Below are 26883 nucleotides of genomic sequence, written 5' to 3'. Positions count from 1 at the left end.
TTTTGAACTGATGAAATCTCCTTGCAGCTTTCAGGAAGCTTGTGAAGAGCTAGCTGAATTTCAGGAGGTAAGCAGAGAACTAGAAGATGAGTTGGAAGCACATCCAGTGCAGGCTCAGCAGAGGAATAGGGATTTACAAGCAGGTAACCAAAGGCTGAAATATGAAGAGGAAACATTAAAGGTAGGTCTCATCTGTAATGATATTGCTTCTTCCTTCAAATATGTCTTGCATATAGTTTTAGGCTGTCTTGTTGTTGAGATATCTAAACAAAGTAAAGGAATAATGTGCTTAAGATTTAGTCTTGAGCATGGCACGTATTCCAAATAAGGCCAGCAGCATACTGGAGAAATTTCTCAGGGATTTTTTCTTGATCCTATCATCTAGGACTTGTCATTAAGTTTGTGCTCGTTTGTTTGAATTCTCCAGGGTTTGCCAAGTGGCTTTGTTACGTACACAGGCAGCATCAGCATAGCAACACGGAGGACAACTCAAGTATGTTTTGTCAGACCACCGTGTTGTCCTCTTTTGTTACTTTTTTTTTTTTTTCCCCAGAACTTCTCCTTGGTCTTTTGAGACCCCGCTGAAAGGGAAAATGGGTGATTTGTGCACATCTTTCAGGGAGGTTCTCTTAATTTTTTCTTAATAGCCGAATCCAAGGAGACAGGGATTGCACAAGGATCTGTGCATACAGAAGATACCTCTTAGTTCGTATCTGTCCATTCAGTAGTTCTTGCCTCTTTTGGGATTCTGAAAAGTACCTGTTACGGTAATTTTGGATTATTTTATGAAAGCAAGGGTACAGGTACATGCATGGCCAGGTACAGAAGTTGTTTTACTGGTGTTTTTTTTGTTTTCTTTTGCAACGTTAAGGATTGTTAATCATTCCTCGCCATCCTTGGCTTCACTGCGCCCTCCTGTCCAATTGACACCAGCTTTTTCATCACCTCAGTTGCCTTCAAAAAAAAAAAAAAAGCATGACAAAATCAATTTGATAATGACGTTATTTATTTATTTATTTACCGATGTTCTTAAGCACTTAGCAGTTTTGCTGGGCACAGAGAAGTTTTCCTTGTTTTTCTTCGTCTTGTTCCAACTGACGTAATTTTCTCCTCCCTCAACCCCGACCTAACTGCGTTTTTCCTCTGCCCTCACGAGAGAGAAGGAACGGAGCGCCAGAAGCTGCGGCGCGGCTCCGCGTCAATCCAGTCGGAGCTGTTGTTTCCGCGGTCTCTGGTGCCCCCTCGTGGCCAATCGGTGGAATTGCGGCCGCGTATGTTCGGTGCCGCAGGCAGCAGTACGCATGCGCGCAGGCACGCGGAAGTGGCGTACGTACGTTCTCATCGCTCTGCGCAGCGAATCTGCCGAGCTTTGTTAGGGTTAGTCCTCCAGGCAACAGCACGCATGCGCCAGAGAACTCATAAATAGCTTTCAAATCTACCAAGCCCTGAGATGCAGTCGAGCAGTCAATTCCTGCTGGCTCAGCAACGGTTTTCTCTCTTGCTGTCGGAAGCGCTCCTTGTCTATTTCCTCCGACGGTCTGACGCTCGAGCCTGCCTCGGGAACAGGCACATGCGTAGTGCGGTGCGGAGGGTGGCGCTTGCGCAGTGCAGCGTCTAGGCTTGGGCACGCGTAGTGCTCTGCCGAGAGGGGCGCATGCGTAGCGCCGAGCCGCTACCGGCACATGCGCACTGCGGTGCCCGGGCTCGCGCGTGCGCGTTGCTCTCCCGAGGCTCGCTGGTCGCGGGTTGCTGCCGCGTCGGTGCTGCTGCACGCCAGTACCGCGACCGCGAATCTCCGAGCTGCTCGCGTTCCACTGCCGCTGGGAGGGCTTTTAAACGGCTGGGGGACGGTGCAGGGCTGGGGGTGGAAAGGGACTTTGCTGGTTCACCGGGGCGGAGAGGAAGTTGGATGCCACGAGGCGCTGAGGGGCAGCTGTGAGCCCAACCGGTCCGCTTCCGCGTGGGCTTGGGCATAAAAGGGCGGAAATAGACGAGGGGCATCCTGGATTAGAAGGGGGAGAATATCGCTGGGCCGGCGGTCCGGGAATCGACTGCTTGCCCGTCCCCGTCGTGGTCTGTCGAAACAATTGCTGTCTTTAAGTGGACGGGCGCACGGTCGCTATTAGCTGGAGGACTGGTCACCATAGAGAGCGGCGCATTAACTGCGCAGAGCGGTTAAAACGCCACTTCCGCATTTGTACGCGCGTGCGTTGTGCTGCTTGCGGGACGCGGCGACAGACAGCGGCAGTTCCGCGCATGGGCCACGAGGTGGCAGCAAAGACCGCGGAAAGAACTTTTCTGACGGGATCGGCCCGCGTTTTTCTCCCCTGGCGACCCGTTCTCTCTGTCTTGTGATGGCGGGAGAAGAGCGCGAAGTTGGAAGCGGGGGCGTTGTGGGGGGAAAGACGAAGAAAAAAAGAGAGAGACTACCCCAAACCCAGGCAAGCTCTGCTAAGTGCTTATAAGTAGCTGTGAAAAAATAAGTTCTTTTTTTTTTTTTTTTTCTTTTTGCCAGCATCTGTTGCATTGTTTCTAAATGTTCACAGACCAAAATGCAACTGCCCGGCAAATTTAATGATAACGAAATTAAAGCCCATTGGCAGAAAGCGCGGGGCCATATTAATGTTCACTCAGCCTCTGTCTTGTTCCTACTTTTAATGTATTTTTTCCCAAGGGCCTTTCTTCAACTCCAGGTTTCATTTTTGGCTTTTTATTCTTTTTTATGCCCTAAAATGGGTAGTGTTAGGCCCCAGCAGGTCTACGCAGGCAGTCACAGCACAGAGTTGCTGTTTTGAGATTAGTGTGGACCATTACAGCGTTTCCACAAAGACTAACGAAAACTGCAGTTCTCCACCTAAGTTTGCAGATGGAAAAAATTAATTCACCTGCATAGAATGAATCGATGCGTCACAGCTGCCATCGGCAAGATGGCCCGAGAGCTGTGCGGGTCTATCAGGCTCAGCTGCAGCTTTTCATCTTTTCAGCTGCCCTTCTCTGGTCCTCCTGCAGCTGGACAGATAGCCCCCAAGGGCACGGGGTATCCGCAGGCTCTCCCCAGCCAGCTGCGGCAGGCTCTCCTTTTTTGAGGATCACTTGTTCACATACCCAGTTTCCAGCTCATTCCCTTTGGAAAGCTTTTCTTGCGCTCCATGTTACTAGCGCACAATAGAAGTTAAGCCAGTTAAGCCTCTCTCAAGCCCAAGGAGTCCAATGTGCAAGTGTTTTTTGTTTGGGTCTGTCTGTTTTTTTTTCCGGGTGTAGGGGGCAGGGGGTGGGCATTTGAGATAGCTAAGCTGTGTGAAAAAAGTCAGTGTCAGAAAGGCCTCTCTCTGATGCCAATGAATATGTCGTTTCCTAAAGCCTGGTCAGTCTTCTCTGCTGGTTGCAGAGAGTTGAGCTATTACGTATGGCCAAGACGAAAATGTAATCAGTGAAATAGGTGGAGTTGCTCCTTCTGGTAATTTAATGCCTCACCGTGGTATAGGGCGGATGAATGCTGGCTTTGTACCAAAGCACTTGGTAACCCTGAGATTCAAACCTTAATGCTTTCCAGCAAATTTATATTTTCAGGTAGTGCCGCAGAGATGCGGTGACTATTGTTCACATATTTTCACGTGTCACTGATTACATGGGTTTTCAAAACAGGCACAGCAGAAAACTATTCTCATTGACCGGAATGATTTCTAGTAGGATTCTGTTGTTTTTGCCTCTGGGCCTTGTGTTAAAATAGTAATTTCTGGGGGCTGGCAGGTGCTATCAATATCAGAGATGGGCAAATAAGGCATAAATCTGTGTCCTATAGTAAGCTGGATATGAGCGAGCCGGGTACTTTATTATGGGAAATTGTAAAGCTGTTTTTCTAGGAATGGTGCAGCTGTGTCTCACTTGTGTGCGCAGTTGGTGTCTAGACTAAAGGAGACTTGTTAAGCGCTCTGCTGACACGTAGGGATGGATGGAAAATTACAAGAGGGAGCTTGAGCATGTATGTATAGAATGTAAGGACCTGCAGTTAAGGATTTGGATTTGCACCTGAGTCCGTGCCTTCAGATGATGCAAGCGCTATGCCTTATCACCCAGTGGAAACCGTCAAAAAGCTGCTTTGGGACAATGTTTATATTGCTCAGGAAGTGTGGCCTTCCAAGGTACTTCAGGTATCCCGAAGAACAGAAGCAAGCAGTAATGATTCCTTTCTCTCTCGATTCCAATACTTGTAGGTAGTGTGCTTGAGAAAGACTTTGGAGGCTTTCCTCAGCCTCTTGCTTTCCTCATACCTTTACAAAAGCGGACTGCCAGAAAACAAGAAGACTTCACACGTGCTTTTTGAGTTTGGTTATTTTATGGTGTTTTTTAATTTTTTTTAGATTTTTTTTTAGTCCAAATGTAGTAAATTCTCAGTCATACAAGTGATAAATTTTCAAGGTCTTTGTGCCGATGGACCATGCTTCAGTTGAACATCAAGTGGAGCAGGAGGTATTCTTCATCTATGTGGATGAAAATATGGAATCTTGATGGGATGCTGCTGTATTATGGAGAGGAATCTCCGCATCCCCCAGGCTCAGTCAATACACGGACACAGATTTCTGGATGGTGACCATCACTTTCTGCCACCGCTCCTGCTGCCTAGTTGCTCGTCATCATCGGTATCCAGCAGGAGATCACGAAGCTGTGGAGGCACAGTCGTATCCAGGTCATCATCTGAAACTTCTTCCACCAGATTGGAAGGGACCAGTCCTCTTGTGCCATCCGTCAGCTCTCCCAGAAACCAGCCATCTTCATCTACGTCTCCGAAGATGTAAAGGTATTGTCCAGCAGTCAGTGGAAGCTTGTTTTCTGGGTCCTCATTAGGGCCCTCAAAAGGATTGTAGCTGTGACGAGCTATGAATCTTCGAATTAGTGGTGGTGATCGTCTGCGAGAATGCAGGCTGCAGCTTGCCATCAGCCACCCTCCCGACTTCTCCAGCCATTCCTGTTCTGGATTTCCATGCGGCTCCAGCTTTTTCCCAGTCTCCTTTTCCAAATGCTGCCCCTGCAGCTGGTTGGCTTCCTCTGCCTTTTCTGCGGCCCCTCTGGATGTTGAAGAGGCCTCCTTGAGCTGCCGGACTGTTTCCCGCAGCTGCTTGGTAAGGAGGCTGAGCGTATGTGTCTTGTCCTTGAGCCGCTCCACCTCCTCCCTCATCTGCTGAGAGCTTCTGCTCCTCAGCAGGCAGTTCTCCTCTCCAAGAAGGCTGCATTGTCTCTGCAAGTCCTTCAGTGCCCTCAGCAGATGGGCACTCTGCTCCCGCAGCTCCCTGTGCTCAGGTGGGCAGGCCTCTTGTTGCTCTGCAGCCTGAACACCCGCTTCTGCTACAGCCCGACGGCAGGCTGGCCTTTGCCATGTGCGCGGCCCAGCGGCTGCAGCCCTGGCCCCGTTGCAGGAGGCGGGCGGCTGCCCCTGTCCGTGCTCCAGGATGTAGTGCAGGAAGCGTCTCCTCTGCTCCTGCAGTTCGCGCTGGAGGCTCAGGATGTGGGCGGCCTGCTCTGCACCGGGCTTCCTGCAGAGCTGCCGCTGGACTTCCTGCTGCAGTCTGTGGGCCTCTCTGCTGCTCTCGCCACTCAGCAGCTCCTTTGCTAGCTGCTGCAGCAGATCCCGTACCTGGCGGTTGGCGTTGTTGCACCGCTGCTGCAGCCGCTCCTGCGTCTGGCGGAGCTGGGCCTCCTTCATCTGCAGCAGTTGGCGGATGTCCGCCTCCCGCTGCCTCTGGCTCTGCTCCCGCAGGCGCTGCAGCTTTGACGCCCACTGTCGCTCCCAGTTGGAGCGCAGTCGGTCGGCCAGGAGCTGCCGCTCCCGCTCTGCCGCCTCCTGCAGCTCACGTCTCTCGACGGCCCGGCGGCGCTGCATCTCCTGGGAGCGGAGCCGCTCGCCCTCCAGCTGGGCCCGCAGCGCCTCCAGCTCCCGCCTGTGCTCCTCCTGCTGTGCGGGGCAGGCAGGGGGCTGGGCCGGGCCCCGGCGCAGAGAGGGCTGGCAGCACTTTGCCTGTCTCTGCGGCATGGTCGCAGGGACCTGAAGAGACCCTCAGCCTCCAAAAGCTGTGGCCGAAGGCCGCTGAAAGCTACTCTCCTTCCTGGGGCCTGCAAGGACAGCTGCCCCTGACCCCGTAGCGCCCACTGCCTCTCGTCCCTGTCGCAAGGGTGTGCAGACAGTGAATGCCGTGGGGGGGTGCGCCCACAGTCTTCTATGCTGTGTGCCTGCCTGGCACGTAATGGAGGGTGGGGCAGCGGCCTGCAGTGCTATTGGGCAGTGCAGCCTTCCGGCCTAACTCACAATGAAGGGAGGGTGGGGCTATAGGGCGGGGCGGCCTTCTGGCCCCAGCTCAAAATGGAGGCTGAGGCACGGTGGCTTCAAGCTGCGTTGGGTGGCAGAGACGTCGCGGTGTTGGACAGAACTGCCTTCCGCAGCACTGGGCTGTGTGCATGACCTTTTGTGGTGCTGGAATATGTGGGCTTCTCTGGCACTGGAGAAGAAAAGCAGGATGCCATCCAACCCATTGTGATTTCCATTTCGATTCCCGTAAAGGAACTATCTCACCATACCTACGAGCCAGTTAAAGGAAGCTAGTTGCAGGTGTACTCTGCTTAAGGAGCTGCTGGGGCAGATGGCCAGGCTGTCACGAGAAAGCAGCAGCCTGAGGTGCTCCTGGGAATCTCTGAGGGAGACGGATAGGAGGTGGTGTTGTGGGAATCAAATGTTGTTTCTGCATTAGAATTGGATAATATTTTTTATTTCGTGAACTCCGTTGTCACAGTTCTTTTTGGGAGTCCTTCTGCTTAACTTGGGGAAGATCTCAGATAGTTTGCATCACTTATCCTCTAGCCAAATCTTCCCAGGAATGCCCACTCTGTATATAGGTGTATATATGTATATTTTGTCACACACACATTGCAAGAATATCCTGCACGAGATCAAACCGGAGAAGGCTGGACCCTGTGTGGGGCTGGTGCTGCAGTCCAAAAACTGGGGTGGAAAGACACTGCTTTGAAGGGGTTGGGTATGCTCAGCCCTTTCATCCCCCAACATGTATTGCCCCAGCCCCAGCTCTCTCAGCCTGTCCTCACAGGTGAGGTGTTTGATCCGGAAGTGGTGCGCGCACGGTCCTGCTCCTCTGCGCAGGCACCCCGCCGATCTGCGTTATGCTCGGTCCTCCGGGAAGTAGTGCGCATGCGCCGTCCAGCTTTCCAATAGCATCCATTTCTTCGAAGCCCTGAGATGCAGGTGAGCAGGCAATACTTGGACCGCCGGCTCCGCGACACTATTCTCTCTTTTCCAATCCAGAATGCTCCTTGTCTATTTCCACGGGCGGTTTTATGCCCCGGTCTGCTTCCAGAACGTACTGTCTAGGCGGACCGTGCACCCGCCGCTTGCGCAATGAGGCGTCGAAAAAAGCGAATGCGTAGGTGCGTGCCCGAAATCGAGCGTACGCCGTAATCCGCGCGCGACAAGCGCATGCGCAGTGCCGTGCCAAGGCGGCCGCACGCGCAGTTCGGTGACATGCTTGCCGCATGCGCACTGCAAACGATGGCGCATGCGTTTTGCGGCCGTGAGGAGAGCAAGTGCATTGCGGTGCCGAGACTGGCGCATGCGCAGAGCGGTGCGAACGGTCGCGCATGCCCAGTGCGTTCTTGCAGCTGGCGCGTGCGCAGAGCACTTGGCACATGCGCATTGCGGGGCACAGACAGGCGCATGCGCCGTGGCGGGCAGAATCCGGCGATTGCCCCGTTCGGAGCAGAATCCAGTGCGCGCGTAGTGGTGTGTTTTTTTTTTTTTTTTTTTTTTTTTTTTTTAAACCACTGGCGCATGCGTTGTGCTTTCTCATGAATCGCGCGTCCGGACTCCGTGCTGTTGTCTCGAGAACCGCGCCTGCGTAGTGCGGTGCCTAGAGAGACTGCCGCGTGCGCAGTGCCTAGATTCGCACGTGCGCGTTGCTCTCGCGAGACTTGCTTTTCCAGGAACGCTGCCGTGCAGGGCTGGGGCTGGAGCCTCAAACGTCTGCTCCTCCACCGCGGCGGCAAGCACGTTGGGTGCCACGAGGCGCTGAGGGGCAGCCGTGAGCCGGCCCGGTCCGTTCCCGGGTGGGCTCGGGCATAAAAGGGCGGAAATAGACGAGGGGCATCCTGGATTAGAAGGGGAAATTATCGCTGAGCCGGCGCTCCGAGAATCGGCTGCTTGCCCGTCCCCGTAGTGGTTTGTCGAAACAATTGCTATCTTTCAGTTGACGGGCGCGTGTTCGCTATTACCTGGAGGACTGATCACCACAGAGAGTGGCGGATTAGCTGCGCAGAGCGGTTAAAACGCCACTTCCGCGTTTCTACGCGCATGCGTTGTACCGCTTGCCGGCCTGAGCAGCGGGCAGCGGCAGTTCCGCGCATTGGCCACGAGGTGGCAGCAGAGACCGCGGAAAGAACTTTTCTGACGGATTGCCGGGGACCCGCGGCGCAGTCCCTGGCGATCCGTTCTGTGTCTTGTGGTGACGGGGGAAGAACGCGAAGTTAGAAGTGGAGGCGTTGTGGGAGGAAAGACGAAGAAAAAAGAGGGAAACTACTCGAAACCCAGGAGAGCTGTGCTAAATGCTTATAAATAGCTGTAAAAAAAAAAAAAAAAAGAGTTTTTTTTAATTTTTCTCTTTGCCAACATCTGTTGCATTGTTTCTAAATCTTCACATACCAGAATGCATCTGTCCAGCAAATTTAATGATAATGAAATTAAAGCCCATTGGCAGAAAGCGTAGGGCCATATTAATGTTCACTCAGCCTCTGCCTTGTTTATACTTTAATGTATTTTTTTCCAAGGGCCTTTCTTCAACTCCAAGTTTGGCTTTTTATTCTTTTTTATGCCATAAAATGGGTAGTTTTAGGCCCTAGCAGGTGTACACAGGCAGTCACAGCACAAAGTTGCAGTTTTGAGATTAGTGTGGACTGTTATAGTGTTTCCACAAAGATAAACGAAAACTGCAGTTCTCCACCTTAGTTTACAGATGGAAAACATGAATTCAGCTGCATAGAAAGAATTGATGTGTCACAGCTGCCATCAGCAAGATGGCCAGAGAGCTGTGCAGGTCCATCTGGCTCAGCTGCAGCTTTTCAACTGCCCTTCTCTGGTCCTCCTGCAGCTGGACAGATAGCCCCCAAGGGCACGGGGTACGCAGACCCTCCCCAGCCAACTGCAGCAGTCGCTCCTGCCAGCGCTCCCTTTCCTCCCGACCATTCCCATTTTGCAGGCTGGAGCCTTGTGTGGCAGAGGAGGAGAGAGCTGCGGGCAGAAGGAAAACAGGGTGCTGGGATTCCTCCAGCCCCCTGCCAGATGTCTTCTCTGGTATTTTGGGGGTGGGCAGGGGACTGTGGGAGCACCCTTGAGGCTCTGGGCAGGAGGAAAGGAAGTAAAGATGCAGTTGCAGGCAGCGGGCTTTGAGCTGGAGTAGTGCAGCCAGCTGAGGGCTGCAGGCTGTCCTTATCAAGCACTCTCCCATCCTACAGGTCTGCATCGACGGCACCGGTTGCTCAAGCTTTTCCCACTGCAGGAGCTCAGAAGCAAAACAACCCCGACCCCAAACCAGGCAGGTAATGACAACATACACACACAGATACACACCCGCTACAGAATCTGGCACTCTACAGTCCTCCCAGAGCTTGTTGCTGCTTTTTAGGCTGCTCTACAGTTACTCTGTCCTTTTCCTTCATTCCCCTACGTCTTGCCCCCTTCCTTCGCCCTGTGCCTTCCCCATTCCTTTTTCAAGCTTTCTCCTTTCTTTCCTCACTTCCTTCCCCATGCATTCCCCCTGCAGCAGCCTCATGTGCTGCTGTTGTTCTCAGGTGACAATCCACACTTTTCAAAGACATTGCATCAGACCACATACTATCACTGATTTAAAACAAAACAACAAACAACAAGTACAGTGTTATGTATGGATAACAAACTCCTACCTGCTTGAAGACCAACAGCAGCTCCTCATCCTGGAGTGTCACCATCACCCCCAGGTTGGGCTGGCACTGCTCATCTGCCCTGCAGCGCTGCTCAAATGGCACCGGCACCTCCTGGCACAGCCTGCCACTTCCTGTGTCACCTCTACATGTCACCTCCTCTCACCTCTGTAGTTGTGACCGCACACATCAGCCCCATGTCCCCTCATGTTTCTTCAAGTCCCTCTGTGCCCCCTGCCCCACTTTGCTCCATGCTGATGTCACCGTGGGGTTGAGGACAGGGACAGGAATGCCTGTGGGGTGCATGGAGTCCTGGGAGAAGTTGCTGGCCATGCACAGTGGGGTGATGGTGTCCTTGGTTCACGGCTGTGATAGTGGGGGAGGGGGGGAGGGGGTAGTGCCCCACAAGTGGGGGTCATTGCCCCCAAAATGGGGCTTGTGCCCTACGCATGTGGGCAACTTGTATGGGGAGTGCGTTCTGGAGATGCTTTGTCTGTTCTCCAAATCTGCAGTGACTTCAGCAATCCCCTGTCGTGCCGCAGCAGAAATGGGGTACTGCAGTACGTCAGTGATCTGTGACTTGAGGAGTGCAGGGGCTGCACGAAGTACGCACGCTGCAACCTCCCTATTTCTTTGGGGTTTGGGATTGATGTTTCAGCCAAAGGGCTACACTCTGACATACAGGCAGGTGCCACTGAGGACACCAAATCCTAAAATAATTTCACAATGGTCTTTAATTGCTGTGCGAGTAGATGACACATGCTTCTCACTGGGGAGCCATGAACTGACCCCAGCAGTTTGGCAGACAGCACTCGCTCCATTCACACCGGAAATCTCAGCCCTTTTGCTGCACATGGAGCTTCTCAGCATCTTGCTGTATCAGTATTAAAATCTGTGCTCCCTATTTATTAGAAATTTCACTAATTGCCATTGAGGACAGACTGGAATCAAAATATGTGGACCATCCTAGCTTGTCCATTGATTTAACCCCCCACCCCCCCTTGCCAGACAGGCAGACCCAATTGGCTGCCGGTCATTACTTTTTTTTTCCTTCCCGCTTTTATGGGAACTTTGAGATCACAGCCAGAAGCAGTGATGGAGCACCGGGTGAGGGGTGTAGCCCTGCAAGCACAGGTGGAAGCAATGCAGCTGTGGGACCAGGTGGGACCGAGCCTGTTTCCAGCCCCTCCCTCACCTCATTTAAGGGCTGGCAGACGGAAAAGTAGGCTTTCTTCTTGGAGACTGCCTCCTGTGGATTGCTGGGTGAACTCTGGTTCTTGGAAAGAGGTAAGTGATTCTTTCTTTATTGCAAGGTTTTGATCTCTGCCTTCCTGTGGGGATCCTAAGCTGGTTTAGAGTAGCAATGTCTGCTATGCCTCTCCTTATGATGGATGCCTTCCAATTGTTCTCTGAGGGGAGTGAAGGGGTTATCTGCTTTTCTCTGAATTGGTAAGGAGGGACTGATGTTCATTCTTTTCTTTTACTCTTATCTTGTGTCTGGAATGCTTCAATCAGCCCCAAGGTAATGCTGGTTGGCTGACTGAGCATTGCAACTCTGGAAATGCCTGGAGCTAATGCACTTTTCCGTAAAGAGATTCTGCATTCTCCAGGTTTCCTTTGCAATTCTTTTCAAGCCCAATACCTTCTTGTGAAGTCTCTGTTCCTCTCTTGTGATTCTCATTGCATAATCTCTGACCTGGGACTCCAAACTACCACATTGTTCCAACCTATTTTATGACACGTTCCCTCTGTGTCCTCGTGTCCTACTTGTGTCTTTGTGTTCTCCCTGTGTCCTCTGCCCATGTCCCCTCTGTGTCTCTTGTGCCACATAATAATTCCACCCATGCTGAGTATTGTTTAAGGGCACATATTTAAATTATGTTCTGTGTCTCTTTGGATCCCGTTCTGTTTTGCAGCACGATGGGGTTTAAGGGCTTCTGGGGCTCTTCTACGTAGTGGTTTAAGCACTGTGAAATCTGTGGAGCAGATAATGGAATGCCATGAATCCCTTGTTCATGCATCGCTTGTATGCAGGAGGGTTTTGTGCTGGCTGTGGGATGCTCACTTAAAGATGGAATGGAGGTCACAAGGGGCTCGCCTTGCTCCCTGGGGTTTATTCTTCCAGCCCAATAAGCTATGTGGCCAGTGATAGAGTGAGGTGCATGTATCAGGCTGAGACCTGAGCTTAAGAAAACCCCCGGCCCCAGTGGCCGTTTTCTTCATCCGCACGTAGTGTAATACAGTCTCCACTACTTGAGCATACTGAACACAAGTATTCTGTTCCTGTCTTGTCTGGTTCTCTCCTAGACCTCCCTTACAGATTTGTCAGTAGTAACAGATGTCAGGGCACAGTTCTCAGAGCACGCTGTGGCTGTCCACCCCAGGGTCCTAGGGTTCTTTCTGTTTTTATGGCAGACCTGGCTTCGTATTCATAGGAAACAAAGGATTGTCTTCTACTGGACCACTTCATCTGGATCGCCCCAGGTATCTCCATCCCAATTGTCAGGGGATGCTGTTAGTTTCCTAGTCTGTATGATAGCCAGTCTCCCCACCCCTCTTCCTTCCATCCCCTGACTGCCATTCAATAGCTAGCTCTGCAGCTGTGGGACCCACCAGTGTGATGAAGCAGTACCTCTGGTGTGCTGAATACTGGCACTGGCACAGAGAGGCTCTACGGTTGATGTGAATCTTCCTGACTGGACTACTTGGTGAGTTTCCCCAGAGCTGTTGAGCACACAGGCTTCCCCACCTACCCTGATTGCTCACCAGGCCATCGATGTTCTTTGTGGACATGGCTTCAGGTATCATACCAGAGACTCCTTAGAGTCGGAAGCGACCATTTATGATGGTCTAGTCTGACTCGCCCACAATGAACAGGGACATTCACAGCTAGATCAGGTTGCCCTGCGTGTCACCTTGGAAGGGACAGGGCATCCACCACATCTCTGGGCAACCTGGTCCACTGCGCAGAGTCACAGAATGTCCCGGGTTGGAAGGGACCTCGAGGATCGTGAATCTCCAACCCCCCTGCTACATGCAGGGCCATCAACCTCCCCATTTCATACTAGACCAGGCTGCCCAGGGCCCCATCCAACCTGGCCTTGAACACCTCCAGGGATGGACGGGGCATCCACAGCCTCTCTGGGCAGCTGTTCCAGCACCTCGCCGCTCTCTCTGTAAAGAACTTCCCCCTGGCGTCCAACCTAAATCTTCCCTCCCCCAGCTTAAAATGTTTCCCCTTGTCCCTTGCTGTGAAAGATATTTTCCTGATATCTAACCTAAATTTTCCCTTCTTCTTTCCTTTAGCTCCCCTTTGGGTATCGAAAGGCTGTTACCAGGTCACCTCGGAGCCTTCACTTCTCCGGGCTGAACAGCCCAAGCTCTCTCTGCCTGTCCTCACAGGTGAGGCGTTTGATCCTTCGGTTCTTTTTTTTTTTTTTCTTGTGGCCATCCTCTGCATGTGCTCCAACGGGTCCATGTCTCTTCTGCACTGAGGGCTCTTCATATGGACACAGTACTCCAGGTGAGGCCTCTTCAGCACAGAGCAGAGGGGCAGGATCACTTCTTTTCACCTGCTGACCGCACATCTTTTGGTGCAGACCAGGATGTGGCTGGTTTTCTGGGCTGGGAGGGCACTTTGCTGGCTCGTGTACAGCTTGCCGTCCACCAGGTCTTTTGGGACAGGCCTAGGCTCAGCCCTTTCATCCCCCAGCATGTATCGGTAGTGGGGGGTTCTCTTGTCCCAGGTGCAAGACACTGCACCTGGATTTGTTGAAGCTGATGAGGTTTGTCTGTGCCCGCTGCTCGAGCCTGTCGAGGTCCCTGTGGTTGGCGTCCCGTCCCTCTGGCGTGTCACTGCTCCCCACAGCTTGGTGTCGTCAGCAAATTTTCTGAGGGTGCGCTCGATCCTGCTGGTGATGCCACTGATGAAGATTCTGAAGAGTCTCAGCCCCAGCACGGACCCCTTTGAGATGCCATTCATCACCGATCACCATCCAGACACGGAGCCGTTGGCTCCTGGACTCGATGCTGCAGCCGGTTCTTTGTCCATTGAACAGTCCGCTCACCGAATCCGTATCCTTCCAATTTGGAAAGAAGGATGTTGTGTCAGAGGCCTTGCTGAAGTCCAGGTGGATGATATCAGTGGTTCTTCACTTGGCTATTGATGCAGTGACACCATCACAGACGGCCGCTAGATTGGTCAGGCAGGATTTACCCTTGGTCCTCTGGGTGCTCCAACAGGTCCCTGTCTTTTCTGCACTAAGGACTCTACACCTGGGCGCGATCCCTAGATATGGGATCACGTAGAGTATCGTCTCAGATAAGGGAAACCACTTTACTTCACAAGTCCTACAGGAGCTAATGAGAACTCTAGAAATCAAGCGGGAGTTCTGTACTCATCGGCACCCTCCTTCTTCAGGGAAAGTAGGATGGATCGGTCAGATGCTGACAAAGTGCTTGTCAAAATGGATTTTAGAGACCAAATGACCATGGCCAAAGCGTTTACCTGTAGCCCTTCTCAGAATACGAACCGCTCCCAGAAAAGACTTGGGAGTATCAACGTATGAAGTATTGTTTGGGTTGATGTACTTGGGAGGGAGGGGTGAGATGCCCTCTCTTGAAGCCAAGGATAAGTTTCCTAAGAACTACATACTCGGGTTGTCTGCTTCTCTGTTATCCCTCAAGGGACATGGACTGCTGTCTCGAGCTCCACCTCTGGAATTTCTAGTGCCCTCATTCCGTGCTGGAGGCTGGGTCCTAACACGCGCGTGTAAGGAATCAAAGCTTCAGCCCGAGTGGGATGGACCATTTCAGGTGCTGCTGCAGTGGATGTCGTCTGCCTTGACTTCAGCAATGCTTTTGATACAGTCTCCCACGACATCCTGCAAATGAAGCTGAGGAAGCGTGGGATAGATGAGTGGACAACGAGGTGGGCTGAGAACTGGCTTACTGGCTGAGCTCAGGGGGCGGTGATCGGCGGTGCAGAGTGCGGGTGGAGAGCTGTGAGTGGCGGTGCTCCTTGGGGGTTGGTTCTGGGACTGGTTGTGAAAGGTAGGTTGTGTTTTTGCAGTAGAAGCTTTTAGTGTTTTCGGTACGTAGTATTGACCTTCACTGAACTTATAACCCTCTTGTGAAATAGCTGTTTTCCTTCCACTAAGAAAGCTGTTGAACAGAGTAGAAAGTTAAAGATTGGGGGCGTTCTGACTGGGGTAGAAGTGAGCCAGGTGCAAAACAAGGCAAAGATGCGGGGTGGAGAAAGAGAGCCCAGCACAGGACAGAACGCATGTGCTCACTCTTGGAAATATGGCCCTCGTATCTCCATGGAGAAGTACAAAACATACGAAAGAACAACGGGTTGGTAATGGACCTTATATGGAAATGTATCATAGCAACAGCATCGGGGAGAGTGTAAGCCTGAGACGCTCAACCAATGAATGCCAGGAGAGCGTTACCTGCGTTGGGTTTGGAGTATAGAACGGAATGAATTTTGCTGACTGTTGCACAGTCCCTCCCTCGCTAACAGGGGACATGAGCCTGTTATTGCAATGACGAATAAACTTTGCTGCTATCACTGAGATCCTGGCCTAACCTGAATTTTTTGGCTTTGAGTGTTTCTCACAAACGTGGTGTCAAAACCAAATGTGGTTAATCATTTCAAGCCATGGCTTGGCTGCACGCATCTGCCCGCTTCATACGAGGTTTTTCATTACCTCGGACGCTGGCTGCAAAAAATAGAGTAATAAAAATCTTGACAACATCAATTTGCTGGTTATTTGTTTATTGACAAGTACCCCTACGCACTGAGCGCAGGTTTGGTGGGTTTGTCGAAGATTTCCTTCGTTGTCTTTGTCGTCTTCCCTTCCCCCCTCTCCCTTCTGTGTTTTTCCTCTGCCATCAAAAGAGAGAAGGGGCTGGCGATGGCTTGGTGCAGACCCACAGCAGTCCTAGCGGCGAAGTGATTTCCGCGGTCTCTGGTGCCACCGCGTGGCCGATCGGCAAAAGTGCGTCGCAGTTGTTTCCGCGATCTCTCGCGCCCCCTCGTGGCCAATCGGGGAAACTGCATCGAGGTTGTTTCAGCTGTCTCTGGTGCCCCCACGCGGCCAATCGGCAGAATTGCGGCAGCGTTGCTACGTCGCCGCAGGCAGCAGGGCGCGTGCGCGCAGGCACGCGGAAGTGGTGCTCGGTCCCCCCGGGAAGTAGTGCGCATGCGCCACAAGCTTTCCAATCGCACACATTTCTTCGAAGCCCTGAGATGCAGGTGAGCAGTCAATGCTTGGACCGCCGGCTCCGCGACACTTTTCTCTCTTCCGATCCAGAATGCTCCTCGTCTGTTTCCTCGGGCGGTTTTATGCCCCGGTCTGCTTCGAGAACGTACTGAACGCGCTGCAAACGACGGCGCGTGCGTTTTGCGGCCGTGAGGAAAGCGTGCGTATTGCGGTGTCGAGGCTGGCGCGCGCGCAGAGCACGTGGCACTCGCGCATTGCGGGGCACAGCCAGGCGCATGCGCCGTGGCGGGCAGAGTCCGGCGCATGCCCCGTTCGGAACAGAATCCAGTGCGTGCGTAGCGCTTTTTTTTTTCTTCTTCTTTTTTTTTTTTTTTTTTTTTTTAAACCACTGGCGCATGCGTCGTGCTTTCTCATGAATCGCGCGTCCGGACTCCGTGGTGTTGTCTCGAGAACCGCGCCTGCGTAGTGCGGTGCGGAGACTGCCGCGTGCGCGGTGCCTAGCTTGGCCCGTGTGCGTTGCTCTCGCGAGACTTGCTTTTCCCGGAACGCTGCGGTGCAGGGCTGGGGCTGGAGCCCCAAACGTCTGCTCCTCCACCGCGGCGGCAAGCACGTTGGGTGCCACGAGGCGCTGAGGGGCAGCCGTGAGCCGACCCGGTCCGTTCCCGGGTGGGCTCGGGCATAAATCGGCGGAAATAGACGAGGGGCATCCTGGATTAGAAGGGGAAATTATCGCTGAGCCGGCGCTCCGAGAATCGGCTGCTTGCCCGTCCCCGCAGTGGTCTGTCGAAACAATTGCTATCTTTCAGTTGACGCGCGCGTGTTCGCTATTATCTGGAGGACTGATCACCATAGAGAGCGGCGGATTAGCGGCGCAGAGCGGTTAAAACGCCACTTCCGCGTTTCTACGCGCATGCGTTGTACCGCTTGCCGGCCTGAGCAGCGGGCAGCGGCAGTTCCGCGGATTGGCCACGAGGTGGCAGCAGAGACCGCGGGAAGAACTCCGGCGGCATTGCCGGGGACCCGCGGCGCAGGCCGTGGCGATCCGTTCTGCGTTGTGATGACGGGGGAAGAGCGCGAAGTTAGAAGCGGGGGGAAAAGACGAAGAAAACAAAGGGAAACTATTCCAGACCCCGGAAAGCTGTGCTAAGTGCTTATGAATATCTGTTAAAAAAGAAAACAGACTCGTTTTTGCCAGCATCCATTGCACTGTTTCTAAATATTCACATACCGAAATGTAACTGCCCGGCAAATTTAACGATAACGAAATAAAGCACTTTGGCAGAAAGCACAGGGCTATATTAACGTTTGCTCAGCCTCTGTCTTGTTCACATTTTAATGTGTTTTTTTCCAAGGTCTTTCTTCAACTCCAGGTTTCATTTTTGGCTTTTTATTCTTTTTAATGCCATAAAACGGGTAGTTTTAGGCCCTAGCAGGTCTACGCAGGCAGACACAAAGTTGCAGTTCTGAGATTCTTGGGGACCGTTACATCATTTCCACAAAGATTAACAAAACCTGCAGTTCTCCACTTAAGTTTACAGATGGAAAACATGAATTCAGCTGCATGGAAAGAATCGATGTGTCACAGCTGCCATCGGCAGGATGGCCAGAGAGTTGTGCAGGTCCACTGCTTGCTCAGCTGCACCTTTTTATCTGCCCTTCTCTGGTCCTCCTGCAGCTGGACAGATAGCCCACAAGGGCACGGGGGACGCAGACCCCCCCGGCCAGCTGCAGCAGTCGCTCCTGCCAGTGCTCCCTTTCCTCCCGACCATTCCCATTTTGCAGGCTGGTGCCCTGTGTGGCAGAGGAGGAGAGAGCTGCGGGCAGAAGGAAAACAGGGTGCTGGGATTCCTCCAGCCCGCTGCCAGATGTCTTCTCTGGCGTGTTGGGGGTGGGCAGAGGACTGTGGGAGCAGCTTCGAGGCTCTGGGCAGGAGGGAAGGCAGCAAAGATGCAGCTTCAGGCAGCGGACTCTGAGCTGGAGCGGTGCAGCCAGGCACGGCTGCACAGCTCACAGTCTGGACACACGGAAGAAGTTCGTCCAGCTGAGGGCTGCAGGGCTGTCCTTACCAAGCGCTCCCCCATGCTGCAGTTCTGCATGGGCACCGATTGCTCAAGCTCTTCCCACTGCAGGAGCTCAGAAGCGACAACAGCCCCGACCCCAAACCAGGCAGGTAATGACAACATACACACACAGATACACACCCGCTACAGAATCTGGCACTCTACAGTCCTCCCAGAGCTTGTTGCTGCTTTTTAGGCTGCTCCACCGCTATTCTGTCCTTTTCCCTTCATTCCCCTATGTCTCGCCCCCTTCCTTCGCCCCGTGCCATCCCCATTCCTTTTTCAGGCTTCCTCCTTTCTTTCCTCACTTCCTTCCCCATCCCTTCCCCCACAGGCAACGGCCTGTGTTCTGCTGCTGTTTCAGCTGACAATCCTGAAACCACACTTTTCAAAGACATTGGATCAGATCACATACTGTCACTGATTTAAAAAAGAAAACAACGAGTGCAGTATTATGTATGGATAACAAACTCCTACCTGCTTGAAAAACAGTAGCAGCTCCTCATCCTGGAGTGTCACCATCACCCCCACGTTGGGCTGGCACTGCTCATCTGCCCCGCACTGCTGCTCAAATGGCTCCTGGCACAGCCTGCCACCTCCTTGTGTCACCTCCACGTGCCACCTCCTCTTGCCTCTGTAGTTCTGACCCCACGCGTCAACCCCATGTCCCTCCGTGTCCCCCCATGTCCCTGTGTCCCCATGTGCCCTCTCATGTCCCCTCAAGTCCTCCCACGCCCCCTGCCCCGCTTTGCTCCATGCCGATGTTGTCGGCTTGAGGACAGGGACGGGGATGCCTGTGGGAGTGGAGTCCGGGGAGGCGTTGCTGGCCATGCGCAGTGGGGTGATGGTGTCCTTGGGGCATGGCTGTGACAGTGGGGTGAGGGTAGCACCCCACAAGTGGGGATCATTGCCCCCAAAATGGGGCTTGTGCCCCCTGCATGTGGGCAAGTTGTATGGGGAGTGCGTTCTGGAGATGCTTTGTCTGTTCTCCAGATCTGCAGTGACTTCAGCAATCCCACGTCGTGCCGCAGCAGAAATGGGTCCTGCGGTACGTCAGTGATCTGTGACTTGAGGAGCGCAGGGGCTGCACGAAGTACGCACGCTGCAGCCTCCCTACTTCTTTGGGGTTTGGGATTGATGTTGGAGCCCAATGGCTACACAGTGCCTTACAGGCAGGTGCCAGCTTCACCCACTGAGGACACCAAATCGTAAAATATTTTCACGATGGTCTTTAATCGCTGCGTGAGTAGGTAATGCACATTTCTCACTGGGGAGCCATAAGCTGACCCTGACAGTTTGGCAAACAGCACTCGCTCCACTCACACCGTAATCACAGCCTTTTCGCTGCACATGCGGCTTCTCAGCATCTTGCTGCATCAGTATGAAAATCTGTGCTCTCCTACCTATGAGAAATTTTATCAGTTGCCTTTGAGGACATCTGACTGGAATCAAAATATGTGGGCCATCCTTGCTCATTCAGTGATAAACTTCCCCTTGCCAGACAGGCAGACCTAATTCACTTTTTTTTTTTTTTTTTTTTTTTTTTAAATTCATGATGTTATGGGAACTTTGAGTTCACAGCCTGAAGCAGTGATGGAGCATCTGGTGAGGGGTGGTGCAGCCCTGCAAGCACAGGTGGAAGCAATGCAGCTGTGGGACCAGGTGGGGCTGAGCTTGGCTCCACCCCTCCCTCACCTCATTTAAGGGCTGGCAGCCCCCAAGGCAGTGTCTTTCCCTGGAGACTGCCTGCTGTGGACTGTTGGGTGAGTGCTCTTTCCTGGAAAGAGGCAACTGATTTTTGTTCCATGCTGTAGGGCTTTGATCTTTGCCCTCTGATCTGAGGGGATCCAAAGCTGGACTGGAGCAGCTATGTCTGCTATGCTTGTTCTTATTTTTCTTTTCAGTTCTTTGCTTAAGGGAGTGAAGGGGTTATCTCCCTTTCTCCGAACTGGTAATGGAGGGGCTGACATACATTCCTTTCTTTTGCTCTTGTCTCATTCCTGGAATGCTTCAGTCAGTCCCAAGGTAATGCCGGTTGGCTGACTGAGCATTGCAACTCTGGAAATGCCTGGAGCTAATGCGCTTTTCCGTAAAGGGATCCTGTGTTCTCCAGGTTTCCTCTGTAACTCTTCTTAAGTTCAATACCTTCTTGTGAAGTCTCTGTTCCCTCTTTCATGATTCTCATTGCCTAATCTCCAACCTGAGACTCCAAACTCGGTTTGTCTGCTACCACGTTGTCCCAATCCATTTCATGACGCGTACCCTCTGCATCCCCCTCCATGTTCCCTCTGTGACCTCGTGTCCCGCCTGTGTCTGTGTCCTCCCTGTGTCCTCTGCCCACGTCCCCTCTGTGTCTCCTGTGCCACGTATTACTTCCGCCCATGCTGAGTATTGTTTAAGGGCACGTATTTAAACTATGTTCCGTGTCTCTTTGGATCCCGTTCTGTTTTGCAGCACGATGGGGTTTAAGGGTTCTCGGGGCTCCTCTGGTGAGTGGTTTAAGCACTGTGAAATCTGTGCAGCGGATAATGAAATGCCGCGAATCCCTTGTTCGTGCATTGCTTGTATGCAGGTGGGTTTTGCGATGGCTGTAGGACGCTTACTTAAAGATGGAATGGGGGTCACAAGGGGCTCGCCTTGCTCCCTGGGCCCAATAAGCTTCCGTCCCAATAAGCTTCGTGGCTAGTAGTAGGGTGAGGTGCATGTATCGGGCTGGGAGCTGAGCTTAAGAAAACCCCCGGCCCCAGTGGCCGTTTTCTTCATCCGCACGTAGTGTAATACAGTCTCCACTACTTGAGCATACTGAACACGAGTATTCTGTTCCTGTCTTGTCTGGTTCTCTCCTAGACCTCCCTTACAAATTTGTCAGTAGTAACAGATGTCAGGGCACAGTTCTCAGAGCACGCTGTGGCTGTCCACCCCAGGGTCCTAGGGTTCTTTCTGTTTTTATGGCAGACCTGGCTTCGTATTCATAGGAAACAAAGGATTGTCTTCCACTGGACCACTTCATCTGGATCGCCCCAGGTATCTCCATCCCAATTGTCAGGGGATGCTGTTAGTTTCCTAGTCTGTATGATAGCCAGTCTCCCCACCCCTCTTCCTTCCATCCCCTGACTGCCATTCAATAGCTAGCTCTGCAGCTGTGGGACCCACCAGTGTGATGAAGCAGTACCTCTGGTGTGCTGAATACTGGCACTGGCACAGAGAGGCTCTATGGCTGATGTGAATCTTCCTGACTGGACTACTTGGTGAGTTTCCCCAGAGCTGTTGAGCACACAGGCTTCCCCACCTACCCTGACTGCTCACCAGGCCATCGATGTTCTTTGTGGACATGGCTTCAGGTATCATACCAGAGACTCCTTAGAGTCGGAAGCGACCATTTATGATGGTCTAGTCTGACTCGCCCACAATGAACAGGGACATTCACAGCTAGATCAGGTTGCCCTGCGTGTCACCTTGGAAGGGACAGGGCATCCACCGCATCTCTGGGCAACCTGGTCTGCTGCGCAGAGTCACAGAATGTCCCAGGTTGGAAGGGACCTTGAGGATCGTGAATCTCCAACCCTCCCCCCTGCTACGTGCAGGACCATCAACCTCCACATTTCATACTAGACCGGGCTGCCCAGGGCCCCATCCAACCTGGCCTTGAACACCTCCAGGGATGGACGGGGCATCCACAGCCTCTCTGGGCAGCTGTTCCAGCACCTCACTGCTCTCTCTGTGAAGAACTTCCCCCTGACATCCAACCTAAATCTTCCCTCCCTCAACTTAAAACGTTTCCCCTTGTCCCTTGCTATGAAAGATATTTTCCTGATATCTAACCTAGATTTTCCCTTCTTCTTTCCTTTAGCTCCCCTTTGGGTATCGAGAGGCTGTTACCAGGTCACCTCGGGGCCTTCACTTCTCCAGGCTGAACAGCCCAAGCTCTCTCAGCCTGTCCTCACAGGTGAGGTGTTTGATCCTTTGGTTCTTTTTTTTTTTTTTTCTTGTGGCCGTCCTCTGTATGTGCTCCAATGGGTCCATGTCTCTTCTGCACTGAGGGCTCTTCATATGGACGCAGTACTCCAGGTGAGGCCTCTTCAGCACAGAGCAGAGGGGCAGGATCACCTCTTTTCACCTGCTGACCGCACATCTTTTGGTGCAGACCAGGATGTGGCTGGTTTTCTGGGCTGGGAGGGCACTTTGCTGGCTCATGTACAGCTTGGCATCCACCAGGTCTTTTGGGACAGGCCTATGCTCAGCCCTTTCATCCCCCAGCATGTATTGGTAGTGGGGGGTTCTCTCGTCCCAGGTACAAGACACTGCGCCTGGATTTGTTGAACCTGATGAGGTTTGTCTGTGCCTGCTGCTCAAGCCTGTCTAGGTCCCCCTGGCTGGCATCCCGTCCCTCTGGCGTGTTGCTGCTCCCCACAGCTTGGTGTTGTCAGCAGGTTTTCTGAGGGTGCGCTTGATCCTGCTGGTGATGTCACTGACGAAGATATCGAAGAGTCTCAGCCCCAGCACGGACCCCTTTGGGACACCACTCATCAGCAGTCGCCATCCAGACATGGAGCCATTGACCGCTGCTCTCTGGACTCCCTCCTGCACCCGGGTCTTTGTCCATTGAACAGTCCACCCATCGAATCCGTGTCCTTCCGATTTGGAAAAAAGGATGTTGCGGGGTATTGTGTCAAAGGCCTTACTGAAGTCCTGGTAGATGATATCAGTGGCTCATCGCTTGTCTATTGATGTCTAGGGACACCATCACAGACAGCCAATGGATTAGTCAAGCAGGATTTACCCTTGGTGAAGCCGTGCTGATTCTCCTGTGTCACCTCCCTGACATGTGTGTGCCTTAGCGCGACTTCCACGAGGATCTACTCTGTGCTCTTTCCCAGCACGGAGGTGAGACTGTTATGTTGGTAGTTCCCAGGATCGTTCTTTCTTCCCTTCTTAAAAATGGTTGGTGCTGCCTTTTCTCCATTCACCGGGGACTTCACCTGATTGCCATGACCTTTCAAATATCATTGAGAGTGGCTTGGCAGCTACATCACCAAACTCCCTTATGACTCTGTGATGCGTCTAATCGGGTCCTATAGAATCCTGGATTTCCGGTTCTACAGGTCGACTGGAACCTGGGGGTGGCAGGGACGGCACTGCTTCCTCGATCCCCACCTGCCAAATCTAATATTTGAGGGCTGTGTGATGAGCACACGTTAGAGAAGACGGAGGCAGAACTGTCAAGTACCTCAGCCTTCTCCTTGTCTGTTACCAGCTACAGTGCTGCTGGTAAGCAGCATCGTGCACAGAGCACAGCTGCCTTGCTGAGAGAACGGGGCACTGCAGTGCACTTCTGTGCTGGAGGCGCTACCTTGCACGTGCGGGACAGTGCCTTCATCATTGTATTGCAATCAACAGGTGGTGGCAGGGAACCGCAGTGCTCCTGGGTGGTGTAACAGCTGCACCGAGAAATCTGTGGCTCTTCATGAGAGCAGCGAGAAATAGAAAGTCTCGTTTCCTGGAATGCCCTGACTTTGCTGACTGGCTGCTGGTTGCCCAAACTGGTAAGGACAATGTAACCCCCACCAGTGTTTACCCATTGCTTACTACAATGTAGTAACAGTGTTACTGTGCTGCAGGCTACTCTATAGTCTGCCTGTTTTCTTCCTCCTGAGTTCTTGACTCTGGCCTTTCCCTGCAGTCTTGCCCGTGCCTTGGCTTTCTTTTGGGTGTACCTTGTGGCGTTTTCTTTGCCCTTGCCCTTTCCTTGGCAGTTCTCTATGGCGTTTTCCTTGCCCTTGCCTTTGCCTGCCCTGGGTGTTCTGCTTGCCTTTGCCTTGCTGGGATGGGCTGGGAGGCAGCATTAACTTTCTTCTTGACCTGAACCCCAAGCTTTGCGGAGCTCTAAAGGTAAATATATCTACCCACAGCGTAGCTCTAAACCTAACGCTTTTAGTGTTAACGAGTTAAGAGTCTGAGGATCGTACCACCAGGTGCACTTGCTGAGTTTCCCTGGAGCTGCTGAGCAGGCAGACTTCCCAGCTGTACTGACTGTGCCCTGATCTCCAAACTCCATTGTGTCGTCATGTCTCACAGCCCCTGGCATTTTGCTTCGGCACTGCTCGTAAGAGCAATGTGCACGGGGTGCAGCCCCCGCATATGTGGGGCAGTGCCTTCATTACTGTATTGTGTTTAACAGGTGGCAACGGAAGAGGGTCTGCTGTTTCTCCAAACAACATTGTTTGCTATCCTGTCTCTGGAATGCAAGGTAGCATGCTCGGACAGTAAGGCCACAAATTAACAAAGCAGCAGCAAATTGGTGGATGGAATTCTGGAGTTGTAGCTGATAAGACGACTGCCTGGAGTGAGTCAAGCATCCTTCAGCTTGAACCAGGTCAAAGTGTGCACAGCAAGAAAGACATGGCCTTCATCAAAAGACCACCAGATGACCCTGAGAGGTACCTCGCATGTGTAAAAGAACTGAGACCTGGGGCGAGAAAAAATGTCAATCCTACTGGGGACTCGCTGTAATAACTCAACCTTTCCTTGGACTTCCCCCAGACGGCGAGCTCGGGCTTTACAGGCTAGAGGTGGAGCTAACACAGAGACCTCTGGATTTTCAAAAAGGAACAAGAAGGCTGAGAATCGGGTGCTTTGTTTGACGTTTTTACTGGCTGTCCTACTTAAGGATTCTGCCTGTCCATAGGCACGTTTGGTTGGTTTGGCTGGAACTTAGGAGCCTGGTGCTTATGACTTCGGTTCTTTGTGATACAGAGCTGCGCCCTTTGCTGCCCTGGCCAAATGCACGTGTTGTTGGAAGAGATTACTCTATGCATTTTACTTTTTTTTCTTTAGTGCTTTTAAAGAGTGAGAGTGGTATACGCCTTCAAACAGGTAACACATAAAACTTGTTTGTTTGTTTGTTTTCCTTTTTTCCTTCGAGCACTGGTTCGGGGAAATATGGATGCTTTCTTCTCTGCCGCTATGTTTCCTGCAGTGGAATTTGGGGAATGGCTTCTGTTGTTGATTTTTCAATACTGAAGAAACATAGCATTCTTTTTATTCTGCCTATGTAGAACTCCCTTTGTTTCCTCTGTAGTTTTGAGTTGTGCTCTGGAACAGAATGTTCAGCTGAATCTAGAACAGCTGCCAAAGAGGAGTCTGCGGGCAAGTGGCTCTGGATTTCCCAGACAGAGGTCGTAAAGCTCCTTGCCTGCTCACAAAGCGTTCTCATTGTTTTTATACAGTGTTCTATTTTACTGCTGTATTGAGACTTTTATGAAAAATCCTTTGTTTCCCAAAGGTGATGCTGAGAAACACGCCTCATGATGACTTATGCATACCTCACATTTCATATTAATTCTCCCTTTGGGTCAAAAGTAGACCAAATCCTTGAAACCGTGCCTGGGAATCCTACTGATATTAAAACAGTTCAGCAGTGGTGCCCATGGTCAGAACGCCCTGCGGCGGCAGATCCTGGCATTGACTGTGAATGGAAGAACTGACCACAAATCGCTCGATATCAAAATTGACCCGGTGGATATTTACAAGCGCCGGGAGACCCAGACAGGATCTCAGAGTTCCATGGCCAGGTACAGAAGTTGTTTTACTGGTGTTTTTTTTTGTTTGTTTTCTTTTGCAACGTTAAGGATTGTTAATCATTCCTTGCCATCCTTGGCTTCACTGCGCCCTCCTGTCCAACTGACACCAGCTTTTTCATCACCTCAGTTGCCTTCAAAAAAAAAAAAAAAAAGCATGACAAAATCAATTTGATGATGACTTTATTTATTTGTTTATTTATTTACCGATATTCTTAAGCACTTAGCAGAGTTCTGCTGGGCATAGAAGTTTTCGTTGTTTTTCTTCATCTTGTTCCAATTGACGTAATTTTCTCCTCCCTCAACCCCCACCTAACTGCGTTTTTCCTCTGCCCTCACGAGAGAGAAGGAACGGAGCGCCAGAAGCTGCGGCGCGGCTCCGCGTCAATCCAGTCGGAGCTGTTGTTTCCGCGGTCTCTGGTGCCCCCTCGTGGCCAATCGGTGGAATTGCGGCCGCGTATGTTCGGTGCCGCAGGCAGCAGTACGCATGCGCGCAGGCACGCGGAAATGGCGTACGTACGTTCTCATCGCTCTGCGCAGCGAATCTGCCGAGCTTTGTTATGGTTAGTCCTCCAGGCAACAGCACGCATGCGCCAGAGAACACATAAATAGCTTTCAAATCTACCAAGCCCTGAGATGCAGTCGAGCAGTCAATTCCTGCTGGCTCAGCAACGGTTTTCTCTCTTGCTGTCAGAAGTGCTCCTTGTCTATTTCCTCGGACGGTTCGACGCTCGAGCCTGCCTCGGGAACAGGCACATGCGTAGTGCGGTGCGGAGGGTGGCGCTTGCGCAGTGCAGCGTCTAGGCTTGGGCACGCGTAGTGCTCTGCCGAGAGGGGCGCATGCGTAGCGCCGAGCCGCTACCGGCACATGCGCACTGCAGTGCCCGGGCACGCGCGTGCGCGTTGCTCTCCCGAGGCTCGCTGGTCGCGGGTTGCTGCCGCGTCGGTGCTGCTGCACGCCAGTACCGCGACCGCGAATCTCCGAGCTGCTCGCGTTCCACTGCCGCTGACGGTGCAGGGCTGGGGGTGGAAAGGGACTCTGCTGGTTCACCGGGGCGGAGAGGAACT

At 52.4% G+C, this 26883-nt stretch overlaps 1 long non-coding RNA gene across 3 annotated transcripts; it reads left to right on the top strand.

The window, feature by feature from the left end:
- Nucleotides 1–19980: 19980 nt before the first annotated feature.
- LOC149917655 (uncharacterized) lies at nt 19981–26160 on the top strand. Of its 3 annotated transcripts, XR_016467402.1 has the most exons (7): nt 19981–20001; nt 21194–21262; nt 21367–21486; nt 22089–22184; nt 22530–23506; nt 23636–23781; nt 24417–26160. It is a non-coding gene; the product is annotated as an uncharacterized LOC149917655 (long non-coding RNA). The 3 variants fall into 3 exon arrangements; XR_016467401.1 differs by lacking the exon at nt 19981–20001 and having other exon boundaries at nt 20252–21486; nt 22669–23506; XR_016467400.1 differs by lacking the exon at nt 19981–20001 and having other exon boundaries at nt 20252–21486; nt 22530–23122.
- Nucleotides 26161–26883: the final 723 nt, after the last annotated feature.

This window comes from Phasianus colchicus, chromosome 5 (genome assembly GCF_987193195.1).
Source record: "Phasianus colchicus chromosome 5, bPhaCol1.hap1.1, whole genome shotgun sequence".
In the NCBI taxonomy this organism is placed as follows: domain Eukaryota; kingdom Metazoa; phylum Chordata; class Aves; order Galliformes; family Phasianidae; genus Phasianus; species Phasianus colchicus.
The sequence above is the reverse complement of the archived record's forward strand: the minus strand, read 5'-3'. Positions and strand labels throughout refer to the sequence as shown.